Source organism: Erythrolamprus reginae, chromosome 2 (genome assembly GCF_031021105.1).
Source record: "Erythrolamprus reginae isolate rEryReg1 chromosome 2, rEryReg1.hap1, whole genome shotgun sequence".
NCBI lineage: Eukaryota > Metazoa > Chordata > Lepidosauria > Squamata > Dipsadidae > Erythrolamprus > Erythrolamprus reginae.
In genome coordinates, this window is record NC_091951.1 from 124274053 (window position 1) to 124300407 (window position 26355).

Sequence of the window (26355 nt, forward strand, 5' to 3'; positions counted from 1 at the left end):
TGAGTGTTTACTGGCGGGATGCCCTTCCTGTTGCCAATGTGGAGTTTGCAGCAGATATATTCTCAGTGTGCCCAGAGGGAGAAATATCTGCCTCTACCTAGTATCAAACTCACAGCCTCCCGATTGGGAGGTGAGAGCTCCACCTCTAAGCCACCACACCACTCAATGTTTATGCACTCTGATAAGTACACACAAAAAAGTGTCAGCATCATCTCTGCAGCAAACCTGACTACATGTGATAGCTAACCCTTATTGAAGCTAAATAAATGTAGGCTTTATCAGATAAAAGGTAGTTTAAGAACATTAGCAGTCAGTCCATTCTGAATCTGAATTTAACATGAGTAGATGGTGTCGCTGGACATTTCCCAGTAGGTTTTTCCTGGTTTTTTGTGAATAAAAACAAGAGAGAGGATCATCATCACTACCACCACTCCATGATAATATTAATAAATATGCAGTGGGCTCAATTTCCTGTAAAGATTGAAGCCATGATTTTGCAATGCTCTGAAATGCTATGGATTATTCCATCAAACCATTGGAGGAAAGAAAGTTTATATAGTAAACACTCTAGAGGAATCCCTTGTTAGAAAGTTCATACAATAAATAGGTAAATAATTCCACTACGGAAGAATCACTTAGTTACAAATGGATCCACTCAATTAACCCCTGATGATTGGTCAGAGATTCCAGAAAGCTATGCAATTAAGTATTTCAGTTTGTTTGTTTATTTATTTATTTAATTAATTAATTAATTAATTAATTAATTAATTGGATTTGTATGCCATGGCTCACAGCATATATAAAAACAGAACAATAATGTAAATCCAATTAATACTACAATTTAAAAGCAATTAAAAGAAAAACTTATCGACCAAACATTCAACAAACATACTTAAGGCATTCAGTGGTCAGGGGGAAGATCTAAAAGTCCCAAGCCTGGCGGCAAAGATGAGTTTTTAAGCTCTTTCAGAAGGCAAGGAGGAAGGGGGCAGTGTGAATCTCTGAGGTGACTTGATTCCAGAGGGTCGGGGCTCCCACAGAGAAGGCTTTTCCCCTAGGTCCTGCCAACCGACATTGTTTGGTCGACGGGACCCTAAGAAGGCCAACTCTGTGGGACGGCACTGGTCAGTGGGATTCGTGCGGCAGAAGGCAGTCTCAGAGATAATCTGGTCCTGTGCCATGTAGGGCTTTATAGGTCATAACCAACACTTTGAATTGTGCCCGGAAACTGATCGGTAGCCAATGCAGTCCACGGAGTGATGGCGAGATGTGGGCATTTCTTGGAAGGCCCAAGACTGCTCGCACGACTGCATTTTGGACAAGTTGAAGTTTCCGAACACTCCTCAAAGGTATCCCCATGTAGAGAGAATTGCAGTAGTCGAACCTTGAGGTGATAAGGGCATGAGTGACCGTGAGCAAAGACTCTCTGTCCAAATAGGGCCACAACTGGTGCACCAGGCGAACCCGGGCAAACGCCCCCCTCACCACAGCTGAAAGATGGTGTTCTAAAGTTAGCTGTGGATCGAGGAGGACGCCCAAGTTGTGAACCCTCTCTGAGGGAGTCAATAATTTCCCCCTCCAGGGTGATGGACAGACAGATGGACGTGTCCTTGGGAGGCAGTATGCACAGCCACTCCGTCTTGTCTGGATTGAGTCTGAGCCCGTTGGTACCCATCCAGACACTGACAGCCTCCAGACACCAGCACATCACTTTCACCACTTCGCTAAATGGACATGGGGTGGAGATGTACATCTGAGTGTCATCAGCGTACTGATGGTAACTCACCCCATGCCCTTGGATGATCTTACCCAGCGGTTTCATGTAGATATTAAACAGCAGAGGGGAGAGAACCAACCCCTGAGTAACCCCACAAGGTAGGGACCTAGGAGTCGACCTCTACCCGAATGCTAAGGGCATGTATGCTGCTGCGATGGGTGCCCAAGATTTATGTACAATGGGTGCCCAAGATTTTTCTCGCCGATTGCTGAGTTTTGAATGTTTTTGGCTGAAGGAGTATGGCACCACTGCATTGACTGATGTTTGCTCTCTGGAGTATGGTTATAAACCCAAGTTTCATCTGCTGTCACTATATTGTACTTGAGAAAAGCCTCGTCTTCAATCTTGAAATGGTCAAGAAATTCTCAGGCAGCACTGACTGTCAATTTTGTGTGCTTAAATAAGCATCTTGGCCACCCATTGCAGCAGTGTTGATGCCCTTAGCAGGGCCGCCGATAGGGCGGTACTACTGGGAGTGGTGTACCGGGCCCGGCCATGAGGGGGCCCCGGTTTTGCCCGCCATCGCACATGCGCAGTACCGGCCCTCTCTTGCCAGCTGCCTGCCTCACCAACGAAAAAGGCGGGCCCTCTGGCCCTCGCAAGGCAGGACTCGAAGCCCCGACGGAGCCTTTGGCAGCGAGGTCCTCCAGTCCCAGAATAAAGCGTGCGGCGAAGGTAAGAGCCCCTTCGGGGTGGCGGTTGCAACTTGCGCTTGTGTTAAATTTTGTTTCTTTCCTAAGCAGCCTTCTGTGTAAAAAAATCCATTTGGGAACAAGTCGTTCCCAAATGGATTTTTTTACACAGAAGGCTGCTTAGGAAAGAAACAAAATTTAACACAAGCGCAAGTTGTAGGCTTCGCACGCGTGCGCCAGTGTCCCCCAAAAGGCCCCCCACGCACCCTTTTCCAAGGGCGTGCACGAAGCCGCGGCCGCCCCCGCCCCCCGCGCCTCTAGCCCCCTCGCGCCCCCATGGCTACTCGCCGCTGCCCTCGCCCGCCCGTCCGCTCCGCCTCTCTTCCCTGCAGGCATTCTCACAGCGGGGGCCACCGCGCTCTCTCCATCTCCCTGCTAGCCTGCCCGGAGCATTCAAAGTAAGAGCGAAGGTTTTTCTTACTTTGAATTTTCCGGGTTGGGCTGGCAGCAGGGGATGGGGAGAGCGCGCGTCAGCCCATGCGCCCGACATTCCAGGCACCGTCCCGGTACGATGCCCCAGAGACCCCTGACCCCGGTTTCCTGGATTCCTGGTGGCGGCGACCGAGCCCTGACCAGCGGGCTCCTGACCGAGCCCTGCCGCGGGAACGAAGCGAGTGGGGCGCTCCCCGCCCAGCTGCGGCTCTTTTAACTCGGCCCGGGATGGGTGTGACTCTACGGGCTGCCCTCGTCGGGGAAAGGGAGGGGAGGGGAGGGGAAGAGAGGGCCGGGAGGACACAGAAGGGAAGGAAGGAAGGAAAAATAGGGAGGGAAGGAAGGGAAAGATGGAGGGGAAGGAAGGGAAAGACGGAGGAGAAGGAAACAGGAAGAAGAGATAGGTTGGTTGGAATGAAGGAAGAAGGGAAAGAAGGAGAAAGGGGAAGGGAAGGAAGGGAAGGAAAAGAGGGAGGGGGAAAGGAAGGAAGGAGAGATAGGTTGATTGTAATTGAAAATTACAATTGAAAGTAATTGAAAATTACTTTCGCCAGCCTCCGGAGAACGAGAGAGAGTGAGAGCAATGACAGAACAAGATAGAGAGAAAGTGAGAGAGAGAGAGAGAGAGAGAGAGAGAAATAGGGGGAGAGAAAGAGATAGCAAGAGAAAGAGAACGAGAGAGAGAAAGAGTGTGAGAGAGAGAAAGCAAGAGAGAGAGAGAAAGAAAACAAGAGAGGGAAAGTGAGAAAAAGAGAGAGAGAGAAAGAGGGGGAGAGATAGAGAAAGAGAGAGAAAGAAAAGAGAGAGAGATGAGAGAGGAAGGAAGAGGGAGAGAGAGGGAGAAAGCAAGATAGAGAAAGAGAGAGAGAAAGAAAGTAAGAGATGAGAGAGGAAGGAAGGGAGAGAGAGGAAGAAAGCAAGATAGAGAAAGAGAGAGAGAAAGAGAGAGAGAGATGAGAGAGGAAGGAAGAGAGTCAGAGAGAGGAAGAAAGCAAGATAGAGAAAGAGAGAGAGGGGAAGAAAGAGAGAGAGAGAAATGAGAGAGGAAGGAAGAGAGTGAGAGAGAGGAAGAAAGCAAGATAGAGAAAGAAAGAAAGAGATGAGAGAGGAAGGAAGAGAGTGAGAGAAAGAGAAAGAGAGAAAGAGAAAGAAAGAAAGAGATGAGAGAGGAAGAAAGAGAGAGAGAGAGAAGAGTGGAAGGAAGAGAGAGAGAAATGATAGAAAAAAGGAGAGAAAAAAAGAGAAATGAGAAAATGATTGAGGCAGAGAATGACAAAAAAGAGAGAGAAACAGAGAGAGAAGTGATTCTTGATTTAAAGCATATGGTAAAAGCACTTAAATAATAACAGAGAAAAAAACCCAGCCCTCACCTGTTTTTATTAATAGTTTTGCTGGTTGTTTTAGTTTTAATAGTAATGGATTTTGGTTTTTTAAAATTATTATTGACAAAATTGAACGGGTCCAAAGACGGGCTACAAGAATGGTGGAAGGTCTTAAGCATAAAACGTATCAGGAAAGACTTCATGAACTCAATCTGTATAGTCTGGAGGACGGAAGGAAAAGGGGGGACATGATCGAAACATTTAAATATGTTAAAGGGTTAAATAAGGTCCAGGAGAGAAGTGTTTTTAATAGGAAAGTGAAAACAAGGACAAGGGGACACAATCTGAAGTTAGTTGGGGGAAAGATCAAAAGCAACCTGAGAAAACATTATTTCACTGAAAGAGTAGTAGATGCTTGGAACAAACTTCCAGCAGACGTGGTTGGTAAATCCACAGTAACTGAATTTAAACATGCCTGGGATAAACATATATCCATTGTAAGATAAAATACAGGAAATAGTATAAGGGCAGACTAGATGGACCATGAGGTCTTTTTCTGCCATCAGTCTTCTATGTTTCTATGTTTCTATTAATTTCTTTTAATAAAAAAGAAGGGATTTATTTATGTATGTATTTATTTATTTTTTATTTCTATGCCGCCCAGTCCCAAGTTTTTCCTTATTTCCAGATTGCATTTCTTCTTGGTGAGATTCCGCCCATTGCTTCTTGCACTACCTTCAGGTGGCATGGAGAATAAATAGATGCCATCTGCTCTGTGGCAGCCCTTTAAGGATTGGGAAACTACTATTATATCCCCCCTCAGTTTTCTATTTATTGAGCTAAACATACTCATTCTCTAAGCCCTTGTTCATAGGATTTAGCCTCTAGGCCAGGGGTGTCAAACTCAATTTCATTGAGGGCCACATCAGGGCTGTGTTTGACCTCAGAGGGCCGGGGGAGGGCTTGCCCAGGGTGTGTGGCCATGGTGGGCATGGCACAGGATTTGGGGGGCAGTAGTTTTAAAATGGCCGGGGGGGGCAGACACTTAGGCTGTATGGGGCCCCAAAATTCCTGATGGTGGCCCTGGCCCTTAGCATTCAGGCAGCATATTACATTGTGCATTTCACACTTCGAGGGAAATGGAATGAGGACGCTCATCTTTAACCTTCATCACAACTTCATTTGATGATCTACTGACCACTGGCACTGCTTGTTCTCTTCCGCTAGCTTCCCGCTATACGATAGTAATACCAACTTCCCCCGCAAACATTCCCCACGAGAGCTATCTGCCTTGTAACCTTACTTTCCAGATAACCCTAGTATACAAGTCTTCTTAAATGATCGTAGCACTGAGGTTAAAAAAATGGTCAGCCTAAAATTTAATTTTCATTCTAGTCACATCAGATTGCATTATCTTTCTTTCAAAGGAGGATCCAATAAATCCAATGGTTGTTTAGTTTTTTATAAAATACATCTTCCAACTGGAAGTTTCATTTTGTTCAGATATTCACTGTTGATTTAAAATAGTAAATGCTCAAGTCTCAGAAGTCTGTTGAAGTAAATTATGAAGAAACTGCTAAAAGTATAAGCATAGTCTATATAGGTAGTCCTTGATTTACAACAGTTCATTTAGTGTCTGTTCAAAGTTAGAATGGCACTGAAAAGGGACTTATGACTGTTTTTCACACTTTTGAGTGTTGTAGCAGTCCCATGGTCACATGATCAAAATTCAGGTGCTTGGCAACTGGTTCATATTTATGACTGTTGCAATGTCCTGGGGTCATGTGATCACTTTTTGTCACCTTCTGACAAGCACTGTTAATGGGGAAACCAGATTCATTTAACAACCAGGTTAACTAACTTCGCAACTGCAGTGATTCAATTAACAACTATAGCAAGAAAGGTGGTAAATACTGTCTTGCTTAGCAACAGAAATTTGAAGTCAATTGTGATTGTAAGTTGAGGACTACCTGTATTTTCCCCTTTCTGCAGTCCTACTCAAACAATGTAAAAGAAATACTAAGGCCATTCCTCAGAAAGACCATTGTTAAGCACTCTGTGTGAATGCAGCCGTTTTCTGAAGACAATATAACAATAATTAGTGATGTAAATTGTGCTGTCTAGTTGCAAAGCCAGCTACGTGACTAGATGCCCGACTAATACAAACTGAAGGTCTTGCGGAAATGTCACACATTGCATGGGAACATATGGCCCATAAAATGCTATGTATAGATGCTCCTTAGGAATACCAAGCGTGCATGGGGGAAACATAGAGCACATCTCTAAAATATATTTTTACCAGTTAGTATTGTGGCTAACTTACCAAATTGAGTTATAATTAGCTTCCTGCCTCTCTAACCTGGGTTTGGAGCTTGCGTCTCTGAAATCTATGTAGACTTTTATTTCACCAGCTCCGTTTTAAACATTTCCCAAAATATCCTGATTACAGATCTGCATCTTCTCCTGATAATTTGCCTTGCTATGTGGCAGGGAGCGGCTCTGTTTTTAGTCGGGTAGGTCTGGCTAGCACTGCTCATCACGCCACCAAGACGTTGACTTCAATTCCCAGCACTTGGGATGCGAATTCTTGGAATCGGTTTCACTCTTTGGTTTAATGTGTTTGATGGTGACCAAATTTCCTCACTTTGATTTCTGTACCAAGTCAGAAGTGCTAGAAATACACACCACATGTTTACATGACGCAGGTAGCTCTATTCTTAGACACAATTGCACAAGTCTGTTGGCTGACTTTGTTCTGTTAACATCCTTGTCCACACCCACCCTCCTACGTTAGTGACTTGGCTTATAATTTCCTAAAGGGAACCATTCAAAAGATTAAAGTGAAGCTTTCAATGAAACGGCAGTAGTGGCAGCATCCAAAACTTCCAAGTCAGACATTCTTAGAAACATAGAAACATAGAAGACTGACGGCAGAAAAAGACCTCATGGTCCATCTAGTCTGCCCTTATACTATTTCCTGTATTTTATCTTACAATGGATATATGTTTATCGCAGGCATGTTTAAATTCGGTTACTGTGGATTTGCCAACCAAGTCTGCTGGAAGTTTGTTCCAAGGATCTACTACTCTTTCAGTAAAATAATATTTTCTCATGTTGCTTTTGATCTTTCCCCCAACTAACTTTAGATTGTGTCCCCTTGTTCTTGTGTTCACTTTCCTATTAAAAACACTTCCCTCCTGAACCCTATTTAACCCTTTAACATATTTAAATGTTTCGATCATGTCCCCCCTTTTCCTTCTGTCTTCCAGACTATACAGATTGAGTTCATTAAGTCTTTCCTGATACGTTTTATACTTAAGACCTTCCACCATTCTTGTAGCCCGTCTTTGGACCCGTTCAATTTTGTCAATATCTTTTTGTAGGTGAGGTCTCCAGAACTGAACACATTACTCCAAATGTGGTCTCACCAGCGCTCTATATAAGGGGATCACAATCTCCCTCTTCCTGCTTGTTATACCTCTAGCTATGCAGCCAAGCATCCTACTTGCCTTTCCTACCGCCTGACCACACTGCTCACCCATTTTGAGACTGTCAGAAATCACTACCCCTAAATCCTTCTCTTCTGAAGTTTTTGCTAACACAGAACTGCCGATGCAATACTCAGATTGAGGATTCCTTTTCCCCAAGTGCATTATTTTACATTTGGAAACATTAAACTGCAGTTTCCATTGCTTTGACCATTTATCTAGTAAAGCTAAATCATTTACCATATTACAGACCCCTCCAGGAATATCAACCCTATTGCACACTTTAGAGTCATCGGCAAATAGGCAAACCTTCCCTACCAGACCTTCCCCTATGTCACTCACAAACATATTAAAAAGAATAGGACTCAGAACAGACCCTTGTGGCACACCGCTTGTAACCTGTCTCTGCTCAGAATACTCGCCACTAACAATAACTCTCTGATGTCTATGCTTCAGCCAGCTTGAAATCCACTGAACTATCCAGGGATTAAGTCCAATCTTCACTAATTTATCTATCAGCTCTTTATGTGGAACCATATCAAAGGCTTTGCTGAAGTCCAGAAAGGCAATATCCACGGCACCACCTTGATCCAACACCTTTGTGACATAGTCAAAGAAATCAATGAGATTAGTCTGACATGATTTGCCTTCAGTAAAGCCATGCTGATTTGGGTCCAATAAGTTATTGTTTTTTAGGTGCTGATTTATCCTCTTTTTGAGTAGAGTCTCCATCATTTTAACTACAACTGATGTCAAGCTAACTGGCCTGTAGTTACCAGCATCTTCTCTACTGCCCTTCTTGTGGATAGGCACAACACTGGCCATTCTCCAATCCTCAGGAACATCTCCTGTTAACAGGGATTGGTTAAACAAATCAGTCACGGGGGTAGCAATGACAGATCTGAGTTCTTTAAGAACTCTGGGGTGGATGCCATCTGGACCCATTGCCTTATTTATCTTTAATCGTTCAAGTTCTTCTAAGACATCGGCTTTTAAGATCACTGGAGCTGAATCCGTACAGCTGGAAGCAATGCTATATCCCCCTATAGTATTATTTTGTAAGGTGTCTTTTGAGAAAACTGAACAGAAGTAGCTATTGAAATGGTCAGCGATCTCCTTATTCCCATCAATGCATGTATTATTCCCGGTACTAAGCTTTGTGTTGCTGCAGTTTTTCTTCTTCCTATCACTAATATATCTGAAGAAGGTTTTATCCCCCTTCTTTACAGATTTTGCAATTTCTTCCTCTTTTGAGGCTTTAGCAGCATATATTATCTGTTTCGCCTCCTTCTGTCTCATTTTATACACCTCTCTATCAGCTATACTTCCAGACTCTTTATACCTCCTATAGGCAGCCTTTTTTTCATTGACTATAGCCCGTACATCATTGCTAAACTATAGCGGTTTCTTCTTCCTTTTACCTTTAGTTATTTGCTTTACATAAAGTCTTGTGGCTTTTAAGATGGCCTTTTTAAATACAGTCCACTGGGTGCTCGCTCCTGCCATTTTATCCCTCCCCTTTAATTCATTATTTAAATATTCCCCCATTGCATTAAAATTTGTTTTTCTGAAATCTAATACTTTGGTTGCAGTATAGGATTGCTCACAATCAGTTTTTACATCAAACCACAAACATAGATGGTCACTGCAACCTAAATTTTCTCCCACCTTGACCTCTGAAACCCAATTCCCATTTGTAAAAACTAAATCTAGAATATTCTCCCCTCTAGTTGGTGTCTTAACTAGCTGTGCCAGAGCTGCTCCTGTAAAGGCCTCTACTATATTCTTACTTTTGCATGTAAGGGCACTGGGGATATTCCAGTCAACATCAGGCATGTTGAAATCACCCATAACCACAATATCTCCCTTTACTGCCATTTGGGTAATTTCATCCACCATCTTGTTGTCATGTTCCTCAGATTGCCCTGGAGGCCTATAGATCACCCCAATTCTAATGACAGAACCGTTTTTATTTTGCATGCAAATCCAGAGGGTCTCCAGATCTTTACATGTATTTTGAATTAGTATTGTTTTTAGACTTTCTTTAACATAAATGGCTACTCCACCTCCCCTTCTCTCTATTCTATCCTTCCTATACAGTGTATATCCTGGTATGGATATTTCCCATTCATTAGAATCCTTAAACCATGTCTCAGTTATGGCAACCAGATCCAAATTATCTCTAGATATTATGGCCATTAACTCATAGAGCTTGTTGCTCAAGCTTCGAGCATTCGTGCACATTACCCGAAGAATATTATTTTCCTTATTAGTTTGACCCTTATCATCAACAACTACATCTATTTTATTTACAGCTCCCTTTTCATAAGCTTCCAGAAACTGATTTATCCTCATTGGTCGGGGACAGAAATCATCCACATCTGGTACATCTCTGTCCCCTTTACCTAGTTTAAATGCCTGTCCAAAAAAGTTCTGAATTCCTCACCGAGCACCTGGGTACCTCTGTATGATGGATGCAAACCATCCCTCTTAAACAACTCCCTATTAGACCACCTTCTGACATTATGACTTACATAGCCAAAATCTTCAGCTTTACACCACTGCCTTAACCACACATTAAACTCTCTGATACAAGTTGTTTTATCCTCCTGGCCACAAACCGGTAACACCTCTGAGAAAGTCACTGAATCAGTTATTTTACCCAGCTCCACACTTAGACATTTAAAATATCTTTTTACTACATTAACATTTCTCTGGGACAAATCATTTGTGCCAAGATGCACCACCACATCAACGTTATTACCTTTACTCACAGCCTTGATAATGTTTGTAATCCGCCTCCTGTCCCTGCGGGCAGTGGCTCCTGGGAGACACCTCATCACCTTCACCACATCCTTCCTCTGTCCCAAATCAACACCTCTAACAATCGAGTCACCCACAAGAAAATGTGTCCTCATTTTATTTCTACTAACTGGACTTGGTTTGGTGACACTATGCACCTCGTTTACAACAACTTCTCCTTTGAACATCCCCTCATTCTCCGCCTGAAGGGCCTTGCTAATACCTTCAACATCCTTACTATTTAAATCCGCAAGAACATTATAGGAATTGGATACGGAGAGACCAAAATTGCTATGTTTTTGCTCAACTGCACATAATCTTCCTGAACCAACAGTTGTCCACACAGCCCTCCTCCTCGGGGGGCGCTGTGGAAGTGGAGGCTGCACACATGGCTGCATTACAGCACATGGCTGGGACAATCTTTCCACTTCTGCCTGCAAGCTACAAACTAAGGACTGCAATCTAGAGATCTCACCATCTAACCTAGATGTCCTTATGCAAAGAGGGCAGCACCCCAAGTTCCACAAGGTACTACGGAACACAACAGCCAGACAAGTGTTACACTGCACCAAGCCAATCATCTTAACAATGTATTGAAATACAGGTACTTAGCAAGAAAATCAACCCCTATTGCTACCAAACTTTGCTGATTTTGGTTTATAGTTATATAATTTGCGCACCACCAGGCGCGCGGGCCACTATTTTTCTCTCCCCTTTCTCTGTGTTCTGAAAGTGCAGTTTAAAATGGCTTTTTTCACCCTTTTATACTTCCCAGTCTAGTCCCCTCCTCCCTGAATTCAATAACACAATCAGCCAATAAAATTTCCCCTTATAGCCAGTAATATCCCCTCCTCCTTCAATTCAAAAATACAAACTGTAAAAGAGCACTATTTTTCTCTCCCCTTTCTCTGTGTTCTGAAAGTTCTTTTTTCCATCTCCTAGAATAAGGGGCAGACCTTTAATCTATATTACAAGCCATCTGAAAGACTTTGAAGACGTTGCAGTGTTATAAATATAAAAACAGAATGTGGTGCCTTCTACTCCAGAACATAAGGGATTGCGTCGCATAGAAGTCAAATTAAATAAATAAATAAATAGAGAGTGGCCCTGTCCCTAAGCAGAATATGCTGTTGAGAAGTGGTGGGACAGAAGTAGCTATAAGGAAGCAGACAACAGCCCTGTGTACTTCACAACCTGTTCTTAGTTATTTATTTATTCAATTTATATTCCATTTTTCTATACCTAAATAGTGTAAAACAATTAAAATTAATGCAAAAAATTAACAATTAACTGATTGCTGAAAGAGATGTATCTTTCCAGGTGTTCTAAATGCCAGTGCGGAAATAAGAATCAAATGGTCATCTCGTCCATTAATCATTATTGGAGAAGGGAACCATCCTTTATCTAATTGGAAGACAGTAAAAAATGTGAGATACAGCTATTATAACAGAAAGGCTAATGCTATGATTATTGAGCTCCGAAAGCAAAGCTTCTCTAAGCTCAGACATCTATTCCCTTGCATGAATAATTATGCCCTGAAATTGGATAAGACTTATAATGGGTATTTATTCACGAGCACAGAGAAGAAGAGCATTTTTGTAGGTATGGATGCAGCTTTTAATTAATTGGCGAAATGGTAGAGAAAGACCAACCAAGGATGAATTTGAGAAACAGAGTCAAGCCCAACACAGATGGACAAGATCAAGGAAGCCAAAACTTCTAAAAACCTTGGAAAGCACTGAAAGTGTTTCCCTGCCTCTGCTATAGAGTGTTCATTATTCATCATTTCTGCCCACCTGGGCCAAAATGCTCTGATCAGTTAAGTCACCAACTAACTTTTCTTGCCTCTTGGCTGTTGATGTTTGAGTTCTGTTGCATTTCTTTTCTTGCCTCTGGACAGTCACTGGCAGGCAGTGGTATCCAAAGGATGCTAGAAGGCTTTTTGGGTGAAATGTTTATAGGAAGTGCAAAGAGCTTCTAAATTGTGTGAGTTAAGCTTCCACTTGAGGATTATTTGCTTCTATCATATTGCAACACCATTTGTTTGCTTGCTTATATTAATCATCAGCATCTTCATCATCATCGTCGTCATCATCATCATCATTTTAGCCAATGTCTAGCCACTGCAGGATGAAGGCCTCTTCTGCATGTTTCCAACCAACTCAATGGTCCTGAGCTTTCTTTTGCCAATGGGGCCCACAATACTTGCTGATGTCATTGATCCATCTTGTTTTAGGTCTCTTTTGTGGGTGTCGTTTTATCAAGTGGGATCCATTCTATGACTGCCTTGATCCACCTGCCATCAGTTCTTCCTATCTATCTACCTACCTACCTACCTACCTACCATCTATCTATCTATCTATCTATCTATCTATCTATCTATCTATCTATCTATCTATCTACTGTATATATTCTTGAGAATAATAGAATATCGCCAGCTGACTTACCGGCCCCACGGCGCTGTTGCGGAAGGGCCGGGCAGACTCGGACCCTTCCGATGGCGGCCGCCATCTTGTTTTTGGCCGAAATCTCGCAAGGCGAGATTTCGGCCGAGAATGCCCTGCCCACGTGGTTGGGCATGACGTCGGGTCCGGGCGGGGCCTGCTGGCCCTATTTAAGGGACAGCAGGCCGGGAAGACAGCCTTTTCGCCCGGACCTGGTGATCAGAGCAGACACTTGCTTGGTGCTGCTCGGTCGCCATTTTGGTTCCCCTCGTGTCGTGGCCGCCATTTTGTGGCCTACCGAGGGGGCGAAAAGTGCTGTTAACTGCGGAGGATCTCTGCGTTTTGGAGCTGCTTGCTGCAATCCCCCTCGGGCCCGAGGGGGACTGGTAACCTCCTCCCGGCTGGGAGGAGGGCGCGGTGGGGGGCGTTTGGGCTGGGGCCCCTGGTCTTGGGAGGTTTGGGAGGCCTGATTGCGGGCCTCTAGGGCCTACCTGCAGTGAGGCTTGCTGCCAGCGCCCGAGTTTAGTAACAACTTAAAGGGGCACGGGGGTCTAGCGGGGTTTTTTCCCCTTTACAGCACCAGGCCCTGGGTAGGGCCCAGCGGGTGTGTCCTTTGCCCCACTCAGGCAGTGGGTTCGGTCCTAGTTCGTTTTGGGGTTTGCTCCCTGCACACGTGGGTAAAGTTGGGATGGCTCCTAAAAAGAGGCCTGCCACTGCCCCTATGGCTCCGCCGGCTGCGCGCCCCAGGAGGGCCCTTAGGCCTTCTGCCCGGGCTCGGGCCAGTAGGGAAGGGACTGCGGGGGTGGTCCCTGAGCAAGGGGGGGTGGTCTCGTTGCCTCCTGCCCCTCAACCTGATCTTTCTCCTGCCGTGTCTTGGGCCAGGGTGTTGGAGAGGCTCGACGAGCTCGAGCAGTGGAGGAGCGGTGCGGTCCCCGGAGCGGCCATCGATCAAGTTCCCGCGGCGTTGGGGAGAGATCCGGCGGCGGCCCAAGCTGGGCAGATGACTCCGTTTGGACGACAGGCCCCGGCAGGGCCAATGGCGGCTTTTCCGGGCCCTGCAACATTGGGCCCCCCGTGGATGTCTTCGACCCCGTACGGGGCAGGTGAGGCTGCACCACACACCACACCACTGTCCTTTCTTCCGCCCCCCGCCCCGGGTTTTCCCCCAGCGGGGGTCGGGAGTGGGTCCAGTTTTTTGGGGTCCTCCGCGGGCACCTGCGGGCAGGTATGGGCACAGCCGGTTCCTCCTCCGGTGCCGCCGGCGGCCGGCACTGCTCCGCTGCCCGGGACGGGTCCTGCGGGGATACCTGCGGTGCCAGGTGCAGGGGGGTGGGTCCCCCCGGCCCCTGCTGTCATGCCCCCGCTCCCCGTGTTGCCCTACCCCCACGGTGCGGGAGTTTTTGGTGTAGCGGCCAACTCGGTATGGGACCCGTTCGCTTGTATTAAAGCGGGGGCCATACCTTGCGGGCTGCCGTCCACCCCTCTAGGATGCCACCTTCACCCGTCAGTCAAGGAGGCTATTTGGCGGGGGGAATACGTGGATCTTTTTTCGCTTTTGAACCGAGAGGTTCCTAAGCAGGAGAAAGAGATTGTCCCGGGGGAGAAAGCGAAGAAGACCAAGGTAACGAAATGCTTCAGCTCCTGGCTGTATGCTTTTCTTACTTATGGGTCTGTGGTGATACAAAGGCAGCCGGCTATGGCCTCTGCCATGTTTAAGTATATAGACTTGATTGCTAGGGCCCACTTCGAATATAAGGGCACCATATGGCGCCATTATGATAAGGGTTTCCGTATGAGGATGGCGGTCGAGCCTAACTTGCCATGGGATATGGTGGTCCCGGACCTGTGGTTCCGGGCCACGCATATGTCTGGAAAGGAAGGGTGTGAGCGTACGGATAGTGGGCACTTCATGGAGGAGGAGCCTGGCGCGGCTTCACCGGCCAAGGCGACTCCTGGTGTGGCTGGCAAGGGGGCCTCGCCCGCTTGTCATGAGTTTGCTGCAAAAGGGGCGTGTTTTCGTCCCTTTTGTAAGTACAAGCATGCTTGCGGGAATTGTGGGGGGTCCCATGCAGCTTCAGTCTGTCCCCGCCCCAAGAAAGGGGCGGAGAAGAAGGGCGGGGGTCCAGGAAAACCTCCCCCACCAGCTGGGGGAAAAGGGGCCCAGCCCAATTAATGTATCTGTGCTCGAGGGTTGGTTGTTCGACTACCACCCTCGCCCGAGAGCCGAGTTGCTCTTGAGGGGCTTCTCCGAGGGATTTAGGATCCCTTATGTGGGCGTTAGGAAGGCTTTCATGTCCGACAACCTCAGGTTGGTTGTCGGACATGAGGACATTGTGCGGGCTAAGATTCGAAGGGAGGTGGCTGAGGGGAGGGTCCTTGGGCCTTTCCCGGAGCCGCCCTTTTCGAATCTTAGAGTGTCCCCCCTGGGGGTGGTCCCCAAAAAGGCGAGTGGTGAATTTAGGTTGATTCACCATTTGTCTTTTCCAAAAGGGGAGTCAGTGAATGACTTCATTCCTGACGAACTTTGTTCAGTCCGGTACGCATCTTTTGATGCGGCCGTGGCCATGGTTAGGGAGTGTGGTGTGGGAGCCCTTATGGGTAAATGCGACATTAAGTCGGCATTCCGGCTCCTCCCCATTCACCCAGGCGACTTCGAGCTTCTGGGCTTCCATTTTGAAGGTGGGTTTTATGTGGACAGGGCTTTGCCTATGGGCTGCTCTGTTTCCTGCTCCCTTTTTGAGAGCTTCAGTACCTTCCTGGAGTGGGTGCTCAGGAGGCGTAGTGGCCTGGGTTCAGTCGTTCATTACCTTGATGATTTCTTGATGGCCGGGCCGGCGCACTCGGAGCAATGTTTTGCTTTGATGCGGGACTTCGAAGCCCTTTGTGCTCAATTGGGGGTGCCTTTAGCCCCCGAGAAGACCGAAGGCCCTGCCACCAGGATTACCTTCCTCGGTATTGAATTGGACTCAGTGGAGCAATCTTCCAGATTGCCCCTGGATAAGTTGATTAAAATTAGGAGCAAGCTTGAGGCGGTCTTGGGCTGCAGGAAGGTTACTCTTCGGCAGCTTCAGGAATTGGCCGGGATCCTTAATTTTGCCTGTCGGGTAGTGGTGCCAGGCAGGGCTTTTTCTCGCCGGTTGTATGATGCGATGAAGGGGCTAAGTTTGCCCCACCATCGTACCCGCTTATGTGCAGGGGTCAGGGCTGACCTCTGCGTGTGGCGGGAGTTTTTGGAACGTTTTAACGGGTTGTCTTTCTGGCGGCAGGAGCTTCTTTTGGAAGCGGAGCTGCAGCTGTGTTCCGACGCCGCAGGGACTTGCGGTTTTGGGGTAGTTTTAGGTGACCAGTGGTGCTGGTTGGCATGGCCTCCGGAATGGAGTGCCTGTTCATTGGTTAAGGACTTGACCTTTTTGGAGCTTTTCCCCTTAATAGTGGCCTTAGAGCTCTGGGGAGAGCAGTTCAGGGATAAGACTGTGCATTTTTGGTGTGACAATCTAGCAGTTGTCCATGTTGTGAACGCCCTGTCCTCTAAGAGTGACAGGGTGATGCGGCTTGTCCGCCATTTTGTGCACAAGTCCTTGTCTCTGAACGCCTTGTTTTTGGCTAGGCACGTCCCTGGTTTAGATAACGGGGTGGCTGACGCCTTGTCCCGTGGTCAGTTGTCCAGGTTTCGGACCCTGGCCCCGTGGGCCCGAGAGTCGCCAGAGGTGTTTCCAGCCCACCTGTGGAGCCTGGGCGGGCTCTCGAGAGCTGGAGAGACGAGGCCTCCAGGGCGATCGCATTATCGGTAGCTCCTAGCACCCTGCGTGCTTATCAGCGTGCAGGTAAGGAGTTTGGGGATTTCAGGCTGGGTAAGGGTTACCCCCATTGCTGGCCTGCCCCGGTTGAGCACCTAGCTGAATTTTGTGTCCTGCTGAAGGGGCGTGGCCTTTCAGTTAGGACTATCAGGTCTAGGTTAGCCGGCCTCGCCTTTCTGTCCAAGGCGGGGGGGTTTGGTGATTTTTCGGGTGATTTTCGCATCCGGAGGATGCTGGAAGGCTGGGTGAGGGAGCGACAGGGGTTCCCCTCTGACACTCGTCGGGCCCTGACGGTTCAGCAGCTGTCTCTGATTAATCAGACGTTTGGCAGTCTGTGTGCCTCTCTTTACGAGGCTCGGCTGTTCAGGGCGGCGACTTGTGTTATGTTTTTTGGGGCCCTCAGGGTCAGCGAGGCAATGGCCTCCTCGCAGTCTGACTTGTCGCTCCGCGCTTTCCAGCTCGCTGATCTGACCTTTAGACAGGGGGGTGTCTCTCTTTTGGTGAGACACTCCAAGACAGATCAGTTACACAGAGGGGTTAGACTTGAACTTAGTGCAGCCACCGATAAGTCTGTTTGCCCGGTGGCTGCTTTGCAGCAATTTTGTGTTTTGCGCGGGTCAGGGCGTGGGTACCTTTTTCTACACCAGGATGGCACCCCCCCTGACCCGGTATCAATTCTGGGCGATAGTGTCTAAGGCAATGTCTCAGGTAGGCTTGGATCCCGCCGGCTATGGAACGCATTCGTTCCGTATCGGCGCCGCCACTAGCGCGGCACTTTCTGGTTTCCCGGCCCAACGGATTCAGGAGATCGGCCGCTGGCGGTCAGCGGCATATTTGGGTTATGTTAGGCCCGCTGAGGATTCTGGGCAGGGTTTAGGCTAGGTAACCTCTCTGTGTGTGTCCTCTTCCAGGTTCCCAGTCCAGGCAGAAACCGACGGCGCTGCTGTGTGGCCACAGCATGGTCTTCTGGGCCGGCCGCTCCGCAGCCAGAAGCGCCATCGGGACCCAGCTGTCGTTGGGACGGTGGGTCAATGTTGTTTGGATGGGCCGGAGGGGTATGCGGTGGGAGGGGCTCCTACCGACGTTGCTGGGTACTCAGCATCTCAGGGCGGTACCCGGCGTTGCTGGGCGGGCGGCTACCCAGGGTCGCGCCCAGATGGGACTGGGTGGTCGGCAGCCCATAGCCGCACCCAGATGGCTGGTCTTGCACCTCGGTGGCAATGACCTATGCCTGCTTGGCGGTCTACCGTTGATCGTCCAGGCGCGCAAAGACCTGCGGCGGCTTCGCACGTTATGGCCCACCACGCAAGTGGTGTGGTCAGAGATCCTTCCAAGGATCGTTTGGAGGGACGCCATTTCCCTTAGGGCCATCCACCGGGTTAGACGCAGGGTGAATAAGGCCGTGGGAAAAACTGTCAAAGAATTAGGTGGGGTTGTAGTGGCCCATCCCCTCATCACTGTAGATCGGCCGTGGCTTTACCGGGCCGATGGCGTTCACCTGTCAGAACAGGGGAACGCCATTTTCTTACAGGACCTGCAGCGGTCTCTGCGTGAGCTGGCGCAGATAGAGGGGGGAGTCGGGGGGCCAAGATAGAGATCTGACCCCCGCTCCGTGGCAGGTTAGGGGCGGAAATCTGGGTGGTTTCAGCAACTGCGCGTTCTCCCTTGGGCATCTTTGGGGATGATTGACAGGTTCTCTCCAAGCCCATGGTGGGTGCTACCTGCGCACTTGGGGGGAACCTGTCTTTGGGTCCCGCTATTGAAGTCCCAGGGTAGGGGTGAGCCGGCGGGACCCCCCTCATGCGAGTGTATGGCAGGGTCTCAGGTGAGGGAGAGGTCCCTCACCTGGACCAGCATCGACTACGCCCATAGTTGCCCAGGAATGTTGACCTTTTACGTCATTTCCGCCCCGGAAGTGTTTGTTTGACCCTGCAGGTCCACTGTTTCCGGGTCATAGTTGAATATGTTGATTTATGCAAATTTATGCTAATTCATGCTAATTTAATTAATAAATTATGCAAATTTATTATAATAAAAATGACCCAAGTTTAAATCCAGCTCTGGTGTCCGAGTCGTTACTCCGTCTCTTCTGCAATAGAATAATAACTTTATTGGCACTTTGAATGTACACTAATCAGCATACATTAAAATGAAATTTCATTATATACAGCTCTCAAAGGGTCACCGCCTCCAATATACTTATGACATGACAAAATAAATAAATAAATAAATAAATACAAAATTAGGCCCACATGTACCCACATATATTATATGACATGGAGAAACAATACAGTCTAGTTCAGATGTATACATGTACTTGGCAAGAGAAAGAAATCTTGCAAGTTTACCAGATGGATGGCATAGGGAACAAAGCTGTTATGGAATCTGGTAGTCCTGCAAGAAATACCTTGAAATCTCTTTCCAGAGAGGAGCAGTCATTTCCATTTCAATTCTTATACTTTCTTGATGATATTATATACTTTTATTTGTTTTCTAATCCATGTTTATTTTATTTATTTATTTAAGTACGTATTGGTATTATATATAGATATAACGATGTTTATAGACATGATATGGGTACTAATAAGAGAGTCTACCTTCACTTTAGCTTGTACCATTCTGTGATCACTTCCAACTTAACTAATGCTATAATGGAGTGTGTGGACAAACTTGGGAGGTCAAAGGAAAGAGATACTGTCCAGGACCAGAAAGAAGTCCCCAAGAATTTAACGTTTAACTGATTTCCAGTATACCATAGCCAGATCTTAACTGGATAAGAAACTAGGAGTTTATTTTATTTTACTTTTGAAGGGCCTTGGTGCTCTCTGAGCTTGTTTTTTTTTCTCTTGCAGATGTTTCATTAGCCAAACTAAGTCACATCAGTGTTCATAATTAGCACCAAGGAACCCTCATTTCAACCCTGAGCTATATTCCCATTTATTGATATTTTATTTTTATAAAAGAATTAAGCTATGTAAAACGTGTTTATCAGTTTTGGTTATATTAAGCTGGACATGCTATATAAATGATGAAAGGTTGATTAATCAACCCTTGGAAAGGAAAAGCCAGGATAATGCGTTTCGGAGGCAAAAATTAAAAAGTTAGAGATTCTATGCAATTGAGAAGACACCCCCCACCCACCCCGATCCATCCTTCCTCTGCTTATATTCAAAACAGAACCAGGGAGAGCTTTCCCTCTTAAGAATCAGTTCTTTTAATGAATTTCTGCATAAAGTTATTTTGTTCTGATTTAACCAGTGCCTACAAAATTGGCAGTTCTAACTTCTTGACTTTATTACAAACGAGTCTATGGATTTCTGCAAACAGAGACACCAAACAACCAAGATGAGTAGCTGCCAGATACGCACAAGCTTTCAAAAACAGTCAGGAATAGCTTGTTCCCAGAACCTGAACAAGTTCTGAGTCCCAGCACTGTCCATGGGAACCAGGCAAATTTCAAGACCTTTGCCCTGGCTGTCCTTTTTTTGGATTTTGAGAAAAGAGAATGAGTGAGAAGACAAAGTTTTCTTTTGCAAGTCAGACTTTATTGCAGAGGAAATGCTGGAAGAGGAAGGTGCACTTACTAAGGGGAGACTGATAAGAGAGGAGGAGCAAGTGTGGCAAGAATACTTTTAGTGAATTTAAGCCATACTCTTTTTAAGATAAATAAATAGTTGTGTTGGGGGGGGGGGGGGAAGACTGCAATGGAAAGTGGCTATACATACACACACATATGGAAACAGCCAGGAACAACTTCCAAAGTCTTCATGTGAACTTGGAAAAAGCCAAGGCTGCTTTAATGACCCGAGAAGAGGCATTCGGTGTATAGATATTGTAGATTGAGAAATATACTGGAGTCGGTATATTAGTATTTGCTAAAATGTTGCAATATTTATAAATGCAAAATTGATTATTTAATCATTTAGAAAATGCCTAGCCCTAAGTTTAATTTCAAGAATGCTCGAGAAGGTTAACATTAAGGAAATTTACTTACTTACTTACTTACTTACTTACTTACTTACTTACTTACTTACTTACTTACTTACAATGCAAGAAAGCGAACATACCTAATACGTGTTCCTTATCCTATTTTCCCCCCACAAACAGGAATCCTCTGATGTGAGGTGAGGTGAGGTGAGAGAGAATGCCTAGCAACTGCCTCAATTTCACCCAGTGGTGAAATTAATACACGTAAGCTTCCAAAATTGGAATTTTAAACTTTGGGACCACAATTGAAATGGCCAAAGAGATGAGCAACATCTCCAAGTCTCCAATTACTAATTTAAAGTGTGGGCAGATTTAGATGGGAACTTTAAATTATTCCAGTCAAAAATTAAATGAGTTTTTAGAGTAAATCCTATGGGACGGAGACGGAAAACCTCACATTAAGAGGTAAGATTATGGAGGCCTTCCTTTGATTTTTTTAGTTTATATTTTATAGTAAGGAAAATACTATTTTATAGTAAGTATAGTAAGCTTTGCTCCTTATCTCAACAGTATTGTAGCATCTCAACCCTAGGAATGGATGATTCTTGGGAAAATAAGACCAGCCCAAAGTCATAAAATACTATGTAAGTTGTTCTAGCCCACATGATGGGTGAGCGTGTTCACATCCCCATTTGCAGGAGCAGTGGGTGAGTATATGCATGTGTGTGTGCTCATATTCCATTTGTGCAAACAGCCTGTGCATATGCCCACTGCTCAGACAAAAGGAGCTGTGTGCATGTTTGCCTGCCAGTCAAATGGAACCATCCCCTATTCTGCCCCTCCCCACCTCCACAGGTGATTCTTACCAGTTCCTTAGAACTGCTAATAATTTGGCGATGACATCATGGACCCAGTTCTGTGGATGTCTCTGTGGGCACCGCCATCTTGGATTTTGCTTCTGCACACATACAGAAGCTAATTTTTCTTTCTGTGTATGCACAGAAGCTAATTTTTATTCCTGCAGGCACAGGCACGCAAAGCGGGTGCACATGGCGCAACCCTGAGCAAATTGGCAGCAAAAGGATCCAAAACTCTCCCTGCCCTGTCCCCCCTTGCCAGTCCACAAAGCTGGAAAGGTTTGGGAACCCTGCTCCTGAGAGTAGTGGGGTTGGTAGGGGGTGGGTGTTAAGGAGTTCTTTTAAATTGTGCAGATTTCAAATCCCACAATTCCCTAGCGAGCATGCTGAGTAGGGAATTATGGGAATTGAAGTGTACAAATGTCAAGTTTGAAAAATACTGCTATGCCATACTATGAAAAAAGAAGGCACAATGGCTCAGCAGTTAAAGATGTTGAACTTATCAGCTGGAGAGTTGACAATGGAGTGACCTCCCATTATCTGCCCCAGCTCCTGCCCACTTAGTAGTTCAAAAGCAAGTAAATGCAAGTAGATTAATAGGTACCATTTTGGTGGGCAGGTAAGAGTGCAAGAACCAGCTAGGCAGTGTCACTTCTTGGGACTGTGAAATTGACTCTATTAGAGCAGAGGCAGGGGTGGGCAGCAGGCAGGATGGGGTGGAATGCAGTTCCACCGGCGGAAATGAAGATGCGTGCCTAGCTCCAGCTGATTGGTGGCTGTCACTTCCTGGATTACTGGTCTTGGCTTGGCTCTCCTTTTTCCCCCTGCTGCTGCTGCTAAGTCTGCACTCCTTGTTTTTTTCCTCTTTCCTCCTTCCTGGCCTCGGATGAGTTTCCCTCTCTCCTGCCCAGCTCCCCTCCAGCCTCACGCAGCCACCTCCCGCCTGAGGTGCAAGCAGAAGGCGTGGGTGGAAGCGGCAGCATTCATGCTTCTGGCAGCACCTATTCACCTAGCTATCCAGCTTGAGGCTGAGGGGTAATCCAGGAAGGAGAGCGTGGGAAATGCGAAGCAAATTGTCACCCCATTGAGTGACACTGGTAAGGTTGTAAGTCGAGGATTTAACAGTTCACTTGAACGATGATGATCGTTCAAACCACTCCCACCTGATCACATGGCCAGCAAGCCACTCCTACCCAATCACATGACCATTAAGCCACACCCACAAAATAAACCACACCTACAGTGTGGCAGTAAAAATTTTGGCTGCCCATTACTGAACAGGGGTGTCAAATTTGCATCGTTATGGCATTGTCATGTGACATATCGTGACTTTTTTCCTTTTGCTAAACCAGACATAAGCATGTGACCTGTGGGCCGCAACCCTGTATTAGAGCTTCCTGTTGCTGTTCTGCCCTTTTGTAATTCTCTCTCGCATCCAATCTGATAAAAAGTCATGAGAACTCCAAATCTTATAAGTAATTGCTGGATGTTTTGGTTGATCCTGTACACGTATTGCCTGACTGTGGCTGGGGTAGCAATTATTCTTTCACAGAGAGAGAGAAAGGGGGGAGGGAGAGAACGAGAGAGAAAAATTCTAGACTAAACTAACCTGAACCCTTGTTTCAACTCTGGATTGAACTGACTTTATTTTAGCCTTGGTTGGTTGCTATGTAAACAAATCAATCAAAATAAAATAAGCTCCCACTTCTCTGTTCTCTAACCTTGAGGAGTTATAGTCTCTGAGCTATGTGAACTAGCCATAAACTGGCTTCTACTAATTAATCCTTGGAAAAGTGTATGAAATTGTTTGGGTACTGGGGCTATTTATTTCTTTTCTTGGCTGAAGCTATAATTTTTCATATAACCATTAACCCAAGTTAAATGAACTCATTATTTGTACCATAATAGACCTGCCTGCTCTTATTTCTGCCAACTTTCCAAGACTAGGATTTGGATGTTTTGCTTTGCATCAGTGTTTTTGCACAAACAACTCCAATCGGTTTTTGGAGCTTAATAATGAGACTTCTTAAGATTTAAAATAAAGCATGCATGTCTCTGATTATGGAATAAAGATTTTAGAATGTAATAAATAGATAAATACGCAATCCTTTCACAGCTGCAGGGACCTCAGTATGGTTTTAAAAGACTTGGTTGCAACTGCTTATGTCTTAAGACTTTGCATGTTGCTGCAAACTGATATACTGAACTTTAGAAAAGGGAGAACATATTAAATATATAGAAAAACAATCCTGTTAACTACTTAATATGAGGTAATTGTGCTAATTAAATTAAAATAAGCATTTCCTTTGGCTCCTCTCTCTCTATTTGTGTGCCTGCAAAATGAGGAAGTCTGCCTCCTTACTGTTTCTAAAATATTTTGTGTGTCTCCATCCTTTGTCTTTTTAAAGTATGTTTAGATGTGCCTTCTCCATCATATAATCTGTGGTCTTGTTTTAACGCAGAGAGATGAACGTAATGCAGAGAGACAGTTTGTTTCTTTTAATCTATTATTTCATCCCACAACCATGGGTTAAAAAGCAGACTTTTTTCAACTTCTTTGGAAATTTGAAAAAGTGTCACAGGTATCATTAGCAAATAATTGTCGTGGGAGAATTATTTACTGTATGGAGAATCAGGGCACTTACATTTTTGGCCTTTGTGGTGCTCTTGAACTGACTCCACGCCCCTGTGACCATACGCCTTTTCTCTTTAGCAACTGAAGTATTTTCCTTTGAGCTTGGTTGTGGTATAAAAGAGCCATTGCTCTGAAATGCAGTGTTCAGCGGAAATGCCAGAGCTTGGTCAAGCTTGAAGGTGACCCATTTCCCCACTGGAGAACCACTGATGTCATTGAATGTCCCTTGCAACAAAACCAGAAAAAACACTGTTGTTTTCAAATGCGAAGTGTTGCTGCAGAATTTTTTTCTCTCTTAAAACAGTACATTTAAACGTCAAATTGCCAGAAGCTTACATGAATAAGTATTCAGTGAGGACAGTTTCATCACTGTCTGGAGGGGTTCTTAATTAATACACATTTTTACTGGGACAGTCTACTGTACAAATAAAAAACATAATTAATATCTAGGTAGGAATGAACACATTATCCTTTCTACCATCTTAGAACACAGCTTTAAAACATTTGCTGATGTCAAAAAAGCTTGATGTTTATCCCAGCTCTGTCCTTTGTTTGATGTTTGTTTGTGGCAGATTTTGTGAGCGTACAATTTCCCACTGAAATGCATCCCAGCCTATAATTTTTATTTCCTGTTCTGATGCAATATGCTCTTTCCAACAGCAAAGCGTATGCAAGTCACAAGCATAATAAACCATGCAAGATCGTGAATGGTGTGCAACCCGTTCAAACATGCTGGAGGGAGCAAGCTGCCCTAAGACACATGGTTTTCCATGGGCAACAGCCCATTTTATGAGTCATGAAACATAATGGGGTATTGTTGAAAGTTTTGAGCCCATGAGAAATTATCTATGGCTGGACATGGAAATGGTATAAACTGGCAAGAGACTAGGGTTACATTCTTCTGCAGAAATGAAATGAGACAGCTCTGGCCCCATTTCCAGTATACAAAGCTACAAATCATGGAGACCTGCTTTTAATTAAAAGTAATTTATTTTAAAGAGCTGCCATCATGATTCAAACAGGTAAGGAAAATTCACATTTTCTCTATTATGAGCTAGGGCTGTGTGGTTAAAACAACAACAACAGGGAATAAAACCTATGTACCTGATGCCTAAGATGGGTTTCTTGCCATTCTTCTCTTTGCAATTTTCTTGTTTGTAAGATGTTATTTGGATAAATCTTACAAGACTTCTATGGAAAAGGAAGAAAGTATCAAGAAGAGGCAAACCTCCAGAATGAAATGGAAAGGGAAAAAAGGAGTTCTTCAGAAATAATATGGAAAACCGGTTAGGGAAAGAATATGAATGTAAGACATTGAGTAACATCTGTAAACTTTGTCTTCATTTATATGTTAATTAACCAATATCCACATTCAGAAAATATAGATAGTATTTTTTTTTTAAATGCATCCCCTGCCTGTTTGCCCCTCCCCTTCCAATCCCCCCTTCCAGTAGCCCCACAATTCTTCAGAAAGCCACCTTCTGCTCAAATAAGTAAATAATTTTCAGGAACAGTGATTTGGTAGGGATTAGCCAGCTGCACTTAACATCCACACTGGTAAGAGATGGAAGCAGCTGGACTAAACATTAGCAGTGCAAGCTTTAGGGTTGCACATGCTTCCCACATGATCTGAATAAGGGCTTCAGTCCTCATGGAAGTGCAATACGTTTCTCTCTTACGTATTAAAGTAGCCAGTCTTTTTTCAAGTTTTGACATGCAAAGAATTAGGTTAAGTGTAGAGTGAGTTTCAAGGATCTGGCCATTAAATTCATACAAGGCTTAAAACAATTTTTTTTGTTTATTTATTTTATTTTATTTATTCGATTTTTATGCTGCCCTTCTCCTTAAACTCAGGGCGGCTTACAACATGTTAGCAATAGCACTTTTTAACAGAGCTAGGCTATTGCCCCCACAATCCGGGTTCTCATTTTACCCACCTCGGAAGGATGGAAGGCTGAGTCAACCTTGAGCTGGTGATGAGATTTGAACCGCTGACCTTCAGATCTACAGTCAGCTTCAGTGGCCTCCAGTACAGCACTCTACCTGCTGCGCCATCCCGGCCACCTCTTTCCTCCCCTAAACTCATGCAGAACTTTGAAGAAAAAGTGAGGCTGATTCTATGAATAACAGGGAGGTGCTGCCTGCGCCCACAGTTTGAAATACTTATTTTGAATTGTTTATG

The 26355-nt window shown here is 45.4% G+C and overlaps 1 long non-coding RNA gene across 1 annotated transcript in view; it reads right to left on the bottom strand.

Annotated features, from left to right (window-relative positions):
* Positions 1–25361, bottom strand: part of LOC139160929 (uncharacterized) — a 107452-nt gene extending 82091 nt beyond the window's left edge. The window contains exons 1-2 of the long non-coding RNA XR_011558039.1: positions 25278–25361; positions 24184–24398 (exon numbers count right to left, since the gene is read on the bottom strand). This is a non-coding gene — a long non-coding RNA (uncharacterized lncRNA). The remainder of the gene's footprint in view (positions 1–24183; positions 24399–25277) is intronic.
* Positions 25362–26355: the final 994 nt, after the last annotated feature.